We start from the raw sequence: 10,363 nt of genomic DNA, 5'->3' as shown, positions 1-10,363 counted from the left end.
ATAAAATTATACTGATGTGTAGCAGGACAGCCCCTGAAGAGGTTGACTGATGGAGGGATGGAGATCAGATACCAACCAATGGTGGAAGCAGAATCAGGTCCTACCCTAGGGTGGGGGCAGAATGCCAGGTCACACCCTAGGGTAGGGCACAATCACCTAATCAGATTAGGGTGAGCAACATAGTAATCCCCCAAAATATTTACATACACAACACTGATGAATAATAAAAAAGGAAAAATATAATCCTATCAAAAAATCAGGAGAAGAAATTAACAAACAATTCCTCAAAGAAGAAATACAAATGACACATAAAAATGCTCCACATCACTAATCATCAGAGAAATGCAAATCAATACAACAATGAAGTACCATCTCACGCCACAGAGACTGGCACACATCATGAAAAGTAAGAACAATCAATGCTGGCAGGGATGTGAGGAGAAAGCAACTCTCATTCACTGCTGGTGAGAATGCTGTCTTGTTTAGCCTTTATGGAAAACAATATAGAGAGTCCTCAAAAAATTGGAAATTGACCTCCCATATGACCTAACTATAACACTCCTAGGAATATACACTAGGAACACAAAAACACAACACAAAAATGCCTTCTGAATACCTATATTTATTGTATCACTATTTACAATAGCCATAATCTGGAAACAATTGAGATGCCCTTCAACAGAAGAATGGTTAAAGAAACTGTAGTACATATACACAATGGAATATTATGCAGCCATCAGGAGAGATGAAGTCATGAAATTTTCCTATACATGGATGGACATGAAATCTATTATACTGAGTGAAATAAGTCAGAAGGAGAGAAATAGATACAGAATAGTCTCTCTCTTCTATGGGTTTAAGAAAAGTAAAAGACATTATTGTAATAATACACAGAGACAATAGAGATGAGGGCTTGGAAGGTCTGGCCCATGATATGAAGCTTACCACAGAGTGGTGAGTTCAGTTGGAGAAATGACTACACTGACAACTAACATGACAATGGTAGTGAGAGAAATAGAATGCTTGTCTTGAATGCAGTCAACGGTTCGGGGAGGAGAGGAAAGGGGGCATTAATGGTGGGAATGTTGCATTGGTGAAGGGGGATGTTCTTTTTTATATAACTGAAACCCAACTGCAAACATGTTTGTAATCATGGATCTTAAACATATGTATAAAAATAACAAAAAATAGATTCTCAGCCTGACAAGTAACTGATACTCTACTGCTATTGATTTGCTCTCAGTGGCTCCTTTTCCTCCACCTCCCTTCACTGTGGATTTTTGCTTGCTACCAGATTTGGTTGCTGAGAGTCCCCCGCTCAGACATTTCCTAATATGTGACTGATGGAAGCCTTTGTTTAGACGCCACAAGAATATCACAGGTTGAAGCTGTGCTCCGGATTTTTACACCCCGCATCGGACTATTTCAAAAGACTCAAAGGGGACATGTATACCTCCTTTGAATATTTCTTTAGATGTATTCCCTCAATAGGCCTACCAATTATTGAATATCTTCTTATGTAGTGGAAATTTTCTCCACCTTTGGGATATGTTTAGTATGGAATTCTAGTGGAAAAGTCTGTTTAGAGCTCATGGTAGAACTTTAGAGGGATCTTACTGAAGACTCTGAGAGCACTGAAGAAGATGCACAGGTAATACAAACTGTGCTCAAAACAGTGGACTTCTATGCCCAAAGGCAATGTGTAACTACTTTCTGAAATAATAGCCATGATCAGGGAAGACTACATGGTTCCAACACACCATTAGTAGGACTATCACTGCACATTTTATCAGAGTGATCGTAGTGAAGATTCTCTCTGAGATTCTGAAGAAGATGCAGAGGTGTAAGAAACTGTGCTTAAATGAATGGAACCCTATGCCCCACGCAATGTATAATAACCTCCTGCAATTTATAGTGACGATAAAGGAAGACATTTATAATATATAGTGATGATAAAGGAAGGTTTGTTACCAAAAAACCAAAATTAGGACGAAGGATCACTTCACATTAGTGTAGTGTGTCACACTGAAGAGTCTGCCTGAGATATCTGAAGAAGATCCACAGGTGATACAAACTCTGCTTAAAGCAGTGGTCCCCTATGACCAATGGATTTTGTATTTGGTCAGAAAGTGCGCAAGAGGAAGAGCATTCTCAGTGAGGTGACAATCAAGGGCCCTGAGAATTTTCAACTATTCTGTGAGTTTTGGTGCCTGATCAAAGACACAGAATGTGTGTATGCATTTTTAAGAGCACTGCAGCTCAGTGGAAACGGGTGCCTCAACTCTGAAGGTCAGGTGGAAGTGATCATGGCCTTACTCATCAAACAGGGATTAGCTACAGAGTGAGTTGGTGTGGTCAACCATCCAAGTGCTGCAGCAGGAGCTGAACCAACTTATAACAACCTTCTTTAATTTATAGATGTTATGAGGGAAGATTACTTGGTGCCACCAAACCACTAGTAGGAATGAGGATCGCTGCATATTATTTCAGAGGGGTCGTTCTAAAGACTAAGCCTGAGATATCTGAAGAAGATGCACAGGCAAAATAAACTGTACTCAAATCAGTGGACACCTATACAAAAAGGCAATATGGAACAACCTTCTGCAATTGATAGAGATGATCAGGGAAGAATACTTGGTGTCAGAAAACCATTAGTAGGACAAAGGATCACTGCACATTATTTCAGAAGGGTCATACTGAAGACTTTGCCTGAATATTTGAAGAATATGCAAAGGTATAACAAACTGTGCTCAAATCACTGGAACCATATTCCCCAAGGTAATGTGTTACTACCTCCTGAAATTCATAGAGATGATCACGAAAGACTATGTGTTTTTATTAAACCGCTAGTAGATCTAAGGATCCCTGCACATTATTTCAGAGGGATCCTTCTAAAGTTTTTGCCTGTTATATATGAAGAAGATGCACATATGATACAAACTGTGCTCAAATCAGTGGACCCCTATGCCCCAAGGCAACATGTAAGGCAACATGTATGCCCCAAGGCAACATGTAATTTATAGACATGATCTGGGAAGACTACTTGGAGCCACCAAACCATTATTAAGACTAAAGATCGCTGCACTTACTTCAGAGGGATCATACTGAAGTCCCTGCCTGAGGTATATAAGGAAGATGCACAGGTGATATAAACTGCTCAAATCAGTGGACCCCTGTGCCCCAAGGCATTTGTATCTGAGTCAGCATTTGAGCAAGAGGAAGAGCATTCTCAATGAGTTGGCAATCAAGGCCTCTCGCACCATTCAACTACGCTGTGACTGTTGGTCCCTGGCTGAAGACAGTGTTGTCTCTCAGTTCATTGGAAATGGGTCTCATCTCCGAATGCCAGGTCAATAAAATTATAGCCTTACTCTTCAAACAGGCCCCAAAGGGATGAGCAGGAGAGAGAGATGGTGTGATCAACCATCAAAGTGCTGCAGCAGGATCTTGAACCAATGTGTGACAAAGTCATAAAATTGATAGAGATGATCAGGGAAGATTATTTGGTGCCACTATATATCATAAATATGACTAAGATTCACCGCACATTATTTCATGGAAGATTACTTTGTACCACCAGGTGTAAGACTAAGTATCGCTGAATATTACCTCCCAAAATGAGTAACATCCTCCTGCAATTGATAGTTATGATCATGGAAGACTACTTGATGCCAACAACCTATTATTAAAACTAAGAATAGCTTCACATTACTTCAGAGGGGTTGTCCTGAAGACTCTGCCAGAGACATTGGAAGGAGATGGAAAAGTGATACAAACTGTGCTTAAATCAGTAGACCCCTATGCCTCATGGCAGGATAACCTCCTGCAATTGATAGAGATGGTCAGGGAAGATAGGATACATGTTGTATCCTATGATTAGTACGACTAAGGATAGCTGCACCTTACTTTAGAGTGGTTGTAATGAATACTCTGCCTGAGATATCTGAAGAAGATATACAGGTGATATAAAATGTACTCAAGTCAGTGGAGCCCATGTCTCAAGGCAATAACAACCACCTGCAATAGATCTGATCAGGGAAGATTACTTGGTGCCAACAAACCATTAGTAGGACTAAGGCTCGCTATACATTACTTCAGAGTGGGCGTACTGCAGACTCTGAGATACCTGAAGAAGATGCACAGGTGATACAAACTGTCTCATATCAGTGGACCCTTATGCCCCCAAGGAATTTGTATCTGAGTCAAGGAATGAAGAAGAGGAAGAGCATTCTCAGTTCGATGGCCATCAAGGCCTCTCACACGATTGAATTACTCTGTGACTGTTGGTCCCTGACTGAAGACAGTGTATGTATGAATTTTTAGGAGCCATGCATCTCAGAGGAACCAGGTGTCTGGACTCTGAACACCACGTGGATGATATCATGGCTTTACTCTTCAAACAGGCTCCAAAGGTATGAGCTGGAGAGAGTGGCTGTGTAGTCAGCTATCAAAGTGCTGCATCATGACATTGAATCAACTTGTAACAACCTCCTGTAATTTATAGATGTTATCAGGGAAGACAAGTTGGTGCCAGCAAACCATTATTATGACTAAGGAATGCTACACATTACTTCGAGGTGTCAGAGTGAAGCTGAGATAACTGAAGAAGATGCACAGGTGATACAAACTGTGCTCAAATCAGTGGACCCCTCTGCCCTAAGACAATGTGTAACACCTCCTGAAACTGATAGATGCAATCAGGGAAGACTACCTGCTGTCAGTTAGGGCTAAATATCGCTGTACATTGCTTCAGAGAGTCTTTCTAAAGACTGCAAAGATATCTGAAGAAGATGCACAGTTGGTACAAACTGTTCTCAAATTAATGGACCCCTTTTCCCCATGGCAATGTATAACAACCTCCTGCAATTGATAGAGATGATCAGGGAAAACAACTTAGTGCCACCAAACCTTTAATAGGACTAAGGATAGCTGCACATTAATTCCGAAGTGTCACCAGAAGACTCTGCCTGAAATACCTGAAGAAGATGCACAGGTGATCACAAACTGTGTTCAAATCATTGCACCCCTGTGCCCCAAGGCAGTTGTATATGAGTCAGGGAATGGGCAAGATGAAGAACATTCTCATTGAGGTGGCCATCAAGGTCTCTTACACCATTCAACTACAGACAATGTGTGTATGAATTTTTAGGAGCCCTAAATTTCAGTGGAACCAGGGGTCTCAACTCTGAAGGTTATCTGGAAGAGGTCATGGCCTTAGTCTTCAATCAGGCCCCAGTAGGAGAGCTGGAGAGAGAGGTGATGTGGCCAACCATCAAAGTGCTGCAGCAGGATCTTGAACCAATGTGTAACAACCTCCTGCAATTGATAGATGTTATCAGGGAAGGTTACTTGGTACCACCAAATCATTAGTAGGACTAAGGATCAATGCACATTATTTCAGAGGGTGTGTACTGAAGACTCTGCCTGAGATATCTGAAGAAGATGCACAGGTGATACAAACTCTGTTCAAATCAATGGATCCCTACGCCTCAAAGCAACCAGTATAAACCTCATGTAGTTGATTAGAGATGATCATGGAAGATTACTTGATGCAAACAAACCATTAGTAGGACTAAATATTGCTGCAATTTCTTTAGAGAGGTCACACTAAGAACTCCACCTGAGATAGTTGAAGATGCACAGGTGATATAAACTGTACTCAAATAAGTGGGACCCTATGCCCCAAGGCATTTGTATCTGTGTCAGGGAATGAGCAAGAGGAAGAGCATTCTCATTGAGGTGGACATCAAGGCCTCTAACACCATTCAACTATTCTGTGACTGTAAGTGACTGAAAGAAGACAGAGAGTGGTGTATGAATTTTTAGGAAACTTGCAGCTCAGTGGAACCAGGGGTCTCACATCTGAAAGCCAGGTTGATGAGATCATGGCCTTACTCTTCAAGCAGGCCCCAGAGGGATGAGTTGCAGAGAAGGATGGTGTGGTCAACCATCAAAGTGCTGCAGCAGGATCTTGAACCAATGTGTGACAACCTCCTATAATTGATAGAGATGATCAGGGAAGATTACTTGGTGCAATCAAACCATTATTGGGACTAAGCTTAGCTGCACATTATTTCAGAGCAGTCGAAGTGCAGACTTTGCTTGTGACAGCTGAAGATGATGTACAGGTGATACAAACTGTGCTCAAATCAGTAGATCCCTCTGCCCCAAGACACATGTAAGAACCTGTAATTGATAGAGATGATCAGGAAAGACTACTACTACCACCAAGTAGTCTTAGTAGGATTCTTAGTAGGACTAAGAATCGCTGCTCATTACTTTAGAGGGGACATCATGAAGACTCTGTCAGAGATATCTGAAGAAGATCCACAGGTGATACAAAGTGTGCTCAAACCCATGGACCTCTATGCCCAAGGCAATGAGTAACAACCTCCTGCAATTGATAATGATCAGGGAAGACTACTCGTTGCCAACAACACATTAGTAAAACTAAGGATCACTGCACCTTACTTCAGAGGTTGCATACTAAAGACTCTGCCTGTGATATCTGAAGAAGTTGCACAGATTATACAAACTGTTCTCAAATCAGTGAACCCAGATACCCCAAGGCAATGTGTAACCCACTGCTGCAATTGATGAGATGATCAGGAAAGACTAGTTTGTGCCACTCAACCATTAATAGTACTAAGGATTGCTGCACATTGCTTCAGAGGGTTCATAAGAAAATTTTGTCTGACACATCTGAAGAAGGTTCACAGTTGATATAAACTGTACTCAAATCAGTGGACCTCTATGCCCCCAGGGAATGAGTAACAACCCCAGGAACAAGTAATTGAGATGATCAGTTGTTAGGGTTCATATAAGTTCACTGCCTCAAATAAAAGCTCCAAATCCAGCATGAATGCAAATAGCAAGGCAGGTTTATTAATTCTAGCTAGATGGGGCTTCTGGACAAAGACCAGAGAGCCCTGATCAAGGAAAAGGGGAACTATTATAGTTCAGAATTGAGTAGGAGGGGGTACAGTATCTGGTACCAATGTGTCATAGTGTTGGGACACTCATCTTGAAGATCTTGTGTCACTGGGTTGGGTCACATATCTTGTTGAAAGTCTTGTGATGGTCAGCACCTCCTGTCCTTGACGGCATCCTGTATATACTCAACGGAGGTTGCAATCCCCAGAAGGAGATTATGGGGATTTAATATTTGTTTAAAACAGCAGGGGCAGGTTCTGCTTTTAACATGCATATTAAAAGCACATAACAAATGCAGTTTGTCATACTCTGTTTTCCCAAGCTTATCCTTCTTAGGCTTCACACTCTCCCTCCCCCCCCCCACCATTTGTTGTTTATACTGAGGAATCTTCCTCAAGTACTTCTTGACATAGGTAACAACCTTATTCAGGGCCCAGTGGTGATTGTTAAGGGACCCTTTTCAGCTAGGAGTGGAAAATTACACTTGGGCTTGTCTTCATGGATTTAGGAGAAAATCTTGGTCCTTACATAGGGAAGACAACTTGGTGCCACAACCCATTAGTAAAACTAAGGTTCACTGCACATTACTTCAGAGGAGTTGACCTGAAATATAAGAGGATACACAGGTGATAACACAGGTGATGCACAGAAGATCCCTCTGCCCCAAAGCACTGTGTAACAACCTCCTGCAATTGATAAGAAATGATCAGGGAAAACTACTTTGTGTATCATACCATTAGTAGGACTATGGATAGTTGCACCTTAATTCGTAGGGGTCATACTTAAGACTGTGCCTAAAATATATTGAAGATGCACAAGTGATACAAACTGTGCTCAAATCAGTGGACCCCTATGCCCTAAGGCATTTGTATCTGAGTCAGCAAATGAGCAAGAGGAAGACCATTCTCATTGAGGTGTCCATCAAGGCCTCCGACACCATTCAACTCTTCTGTGACTATTGGTCACTGACCAAAGACACAGAGTGTGTATATGAATTTTTAGGAGCCCTGCATCTCAGTGGTATGGGGTGTCTTGAGTCTAAAAGAGAGGTGAATGAAATAATGACCATACTCTTCAAAAAGTCCCAGAGCGATAAGCTGGAGAGAGATGTGGTGAGGTAAACCATCAAAGTGTTGCAGCATGATTTTGAACCAACGCCTAACAACCTCCTGCAATTGATAGGGATAATTAGGGAAGACTACTTGGTGACACAGGAGGGCAACAATGTCTTCCAAGAGCTCTGGAAACTCAGTTTCAATACATTGGTAGGACCAGAGGAGGGTCTGGGGACTTCCAACAGAAATGCTTACAACTTCCATATGAAATGCTAAAAACTCCTAATGGTGCCTTCATATGGAGTTACTGGATTCAAGACATAACAATGTGTTGCTATTTATGATTTCGAGAGTCTGTAGCCAGTCTGAATCTCACTTTAACTCAGCCCATCTGTGATGTGCATCTCAGTGAGACCGGGTGCAGGGAAAGTTATGAACATTTTGAATGACAACAGAGGAGGACAGAGTGTGATGGAATGTCCAAAGAACAATGGGGTGACTTGGTCCCCCAAAAGCCAACATGGCTGGCATTTCCAGAGCATTTGAAGGACAAGTGTCTGTTCAGAGCCTTGTTTATCAAGACACAGGAAGAAAAAAGTCCTATCACTGACCCTCCATTGAAGTCAACTTCTCTCCACCAATTTCCAGATTTCCTCCTGCACATCCTGATTTCTGTTCTTCAATTCTTCCCTCCTGGAGCAGCTTTCTCCAAATCAATTGTGTGTTCCAATGGGATTGACTCTTAGAATTGTTTAGTTCATAGTCCTGCTTAAGTCTTGCAAATCAGCACAGAGGACAAAGGAGACAGGACGGGGCAGACCCTTTCACCATGTCCTGGGCACAGCCTTGAATTGCCGTTATACACCGTTAGAATCCTTCGTCCCATCTGGTAACCAACCAGCTCGGAGAGCAGTGCGCATGCGTAGTATGGCTGGGGGTGGATGGGCGTGGTGTGCTGTGAGTACCGTATCTTTCCCTATAGCTTGGGGCGCACGCGCAGTGTGGCTGAGAAGAGGGGCGTGGCCTGCTATGAGTTACAGTCTCTTGCCCAGTAGCTTGGGGCGCAGGCGCAGTGTGGCTGAGGGGGCGTAGCCTGCTGTGAGTTACAGCATCTTTCCCTGTAGCCTGGAGCACATGCGCTGTGTGGTTATGGCCTGCCATGAGCGACAGAATGTCTTTCCCTTCTTGCTAACGGCTGAGGTGGAGGCCTCTCATCTGCACATGCAGGTGCTGAGAAAGTCTCCACAGACTTTGGCTCCTGAGACCAAGTTTTTGCTTTGGCAAGTATTGAGGTAGGAAAAAAAAAAAAAGGCAAAAGGAAAAAAAATGATGTAGTGAGGAAGCTTGGGACTTGAAGGATATTTTGGTCTTCAATGGAGAGAAAAAAAAAATTATGATTGAAACATATCCTGGAGATGAGGTGGCAGAAAACACAACTGAGGCGACCCAGATCCCATATGGAGCTTGGGCTGGGCTTGCTGGACAGACTCACTGCACCTTGCTTGCTCTTGATGCTCTGGAAGAAATCAATGATCTTGTGCCATCTCTCCAGATGTTGGCGGATAACAACCAGTCTGGCCCAACTCCACCTTATTCCTGCCCTCAGGTGGAGAACAAACTGTTCCCCACATTTTCCAAGTTGTAGAAAGACAAAACTATTTACATCATTCAAAGAGAAAGTTTCTTCTCCAGAAAAGCAAACTGAGGGAGCACTGAGGCCCTGGCTGGGGCTGAGAATGAAGGACTCCTCTCCTCCTGCAATGACCAGACTCGAACCAGGCCCTCAGGTCCCACCAGTAGGTGGTTAATGCCAACAACCAAATGCCATGAAAGGCAGCACCACCTCAGGCATTTGTAGTCCATTTTCTTTCCAAAGCTGTAATAACCCAGTCTCTGAGGCAACCATCTTTGTCAAAGCTTCTGCGACCTTTGCCCTCAGGAAATTTATAAATTAAATGCTATTATGAATGAAAAAATGTTAAAGTGTGAAAAAAATAAGCATGTCTTAGAGTCAACTAAGGGGCTTAGAAATTAAGGAATCTCAACAGCTTCTACCCTTCTATCAAAGAGCAGATATAAATGGCATTACAAAATGCCATATTTATCTGCAGAATGGGGTGAGCTCATTTTGCTCATTGGATACCCAGAAGACAACATAGTACACTTAGCAATTCTTTGTTCTGTGTGATAAATTAGACAACTCATGCCTATATACCTGTGTATATATTTGAAATATTGTCATAACATTGTTCACCCATCATTCTTTCCACATATTTTTTTTTACCAATTCTCAAAGTCTTTGAAAGTTTGAGATGGATTTGATTATTTTAGAGTATTACAAGTGTATTTTACTATATAATAAAAATACTTTGTTC

The sequence above is a fragment of the Suncus etruscus genome, chromosome 11, assembly GCF_024139225.1.
Source record: "Suncus etruscus isolate mSunEtr1 chromosome 11, mSunEtr1.pri.cur, whole genome shotgun sequence".
Taxonomy (NCBI): domain Eukaryota; kingdom Metazoa; phylum Chordata; class Mammalia; order Eulipotyphla; family Soricidae; genus Suncus; species Suncus etruscus.
This window is presented reverse-complemented; position numbering follows the sequence as displayed.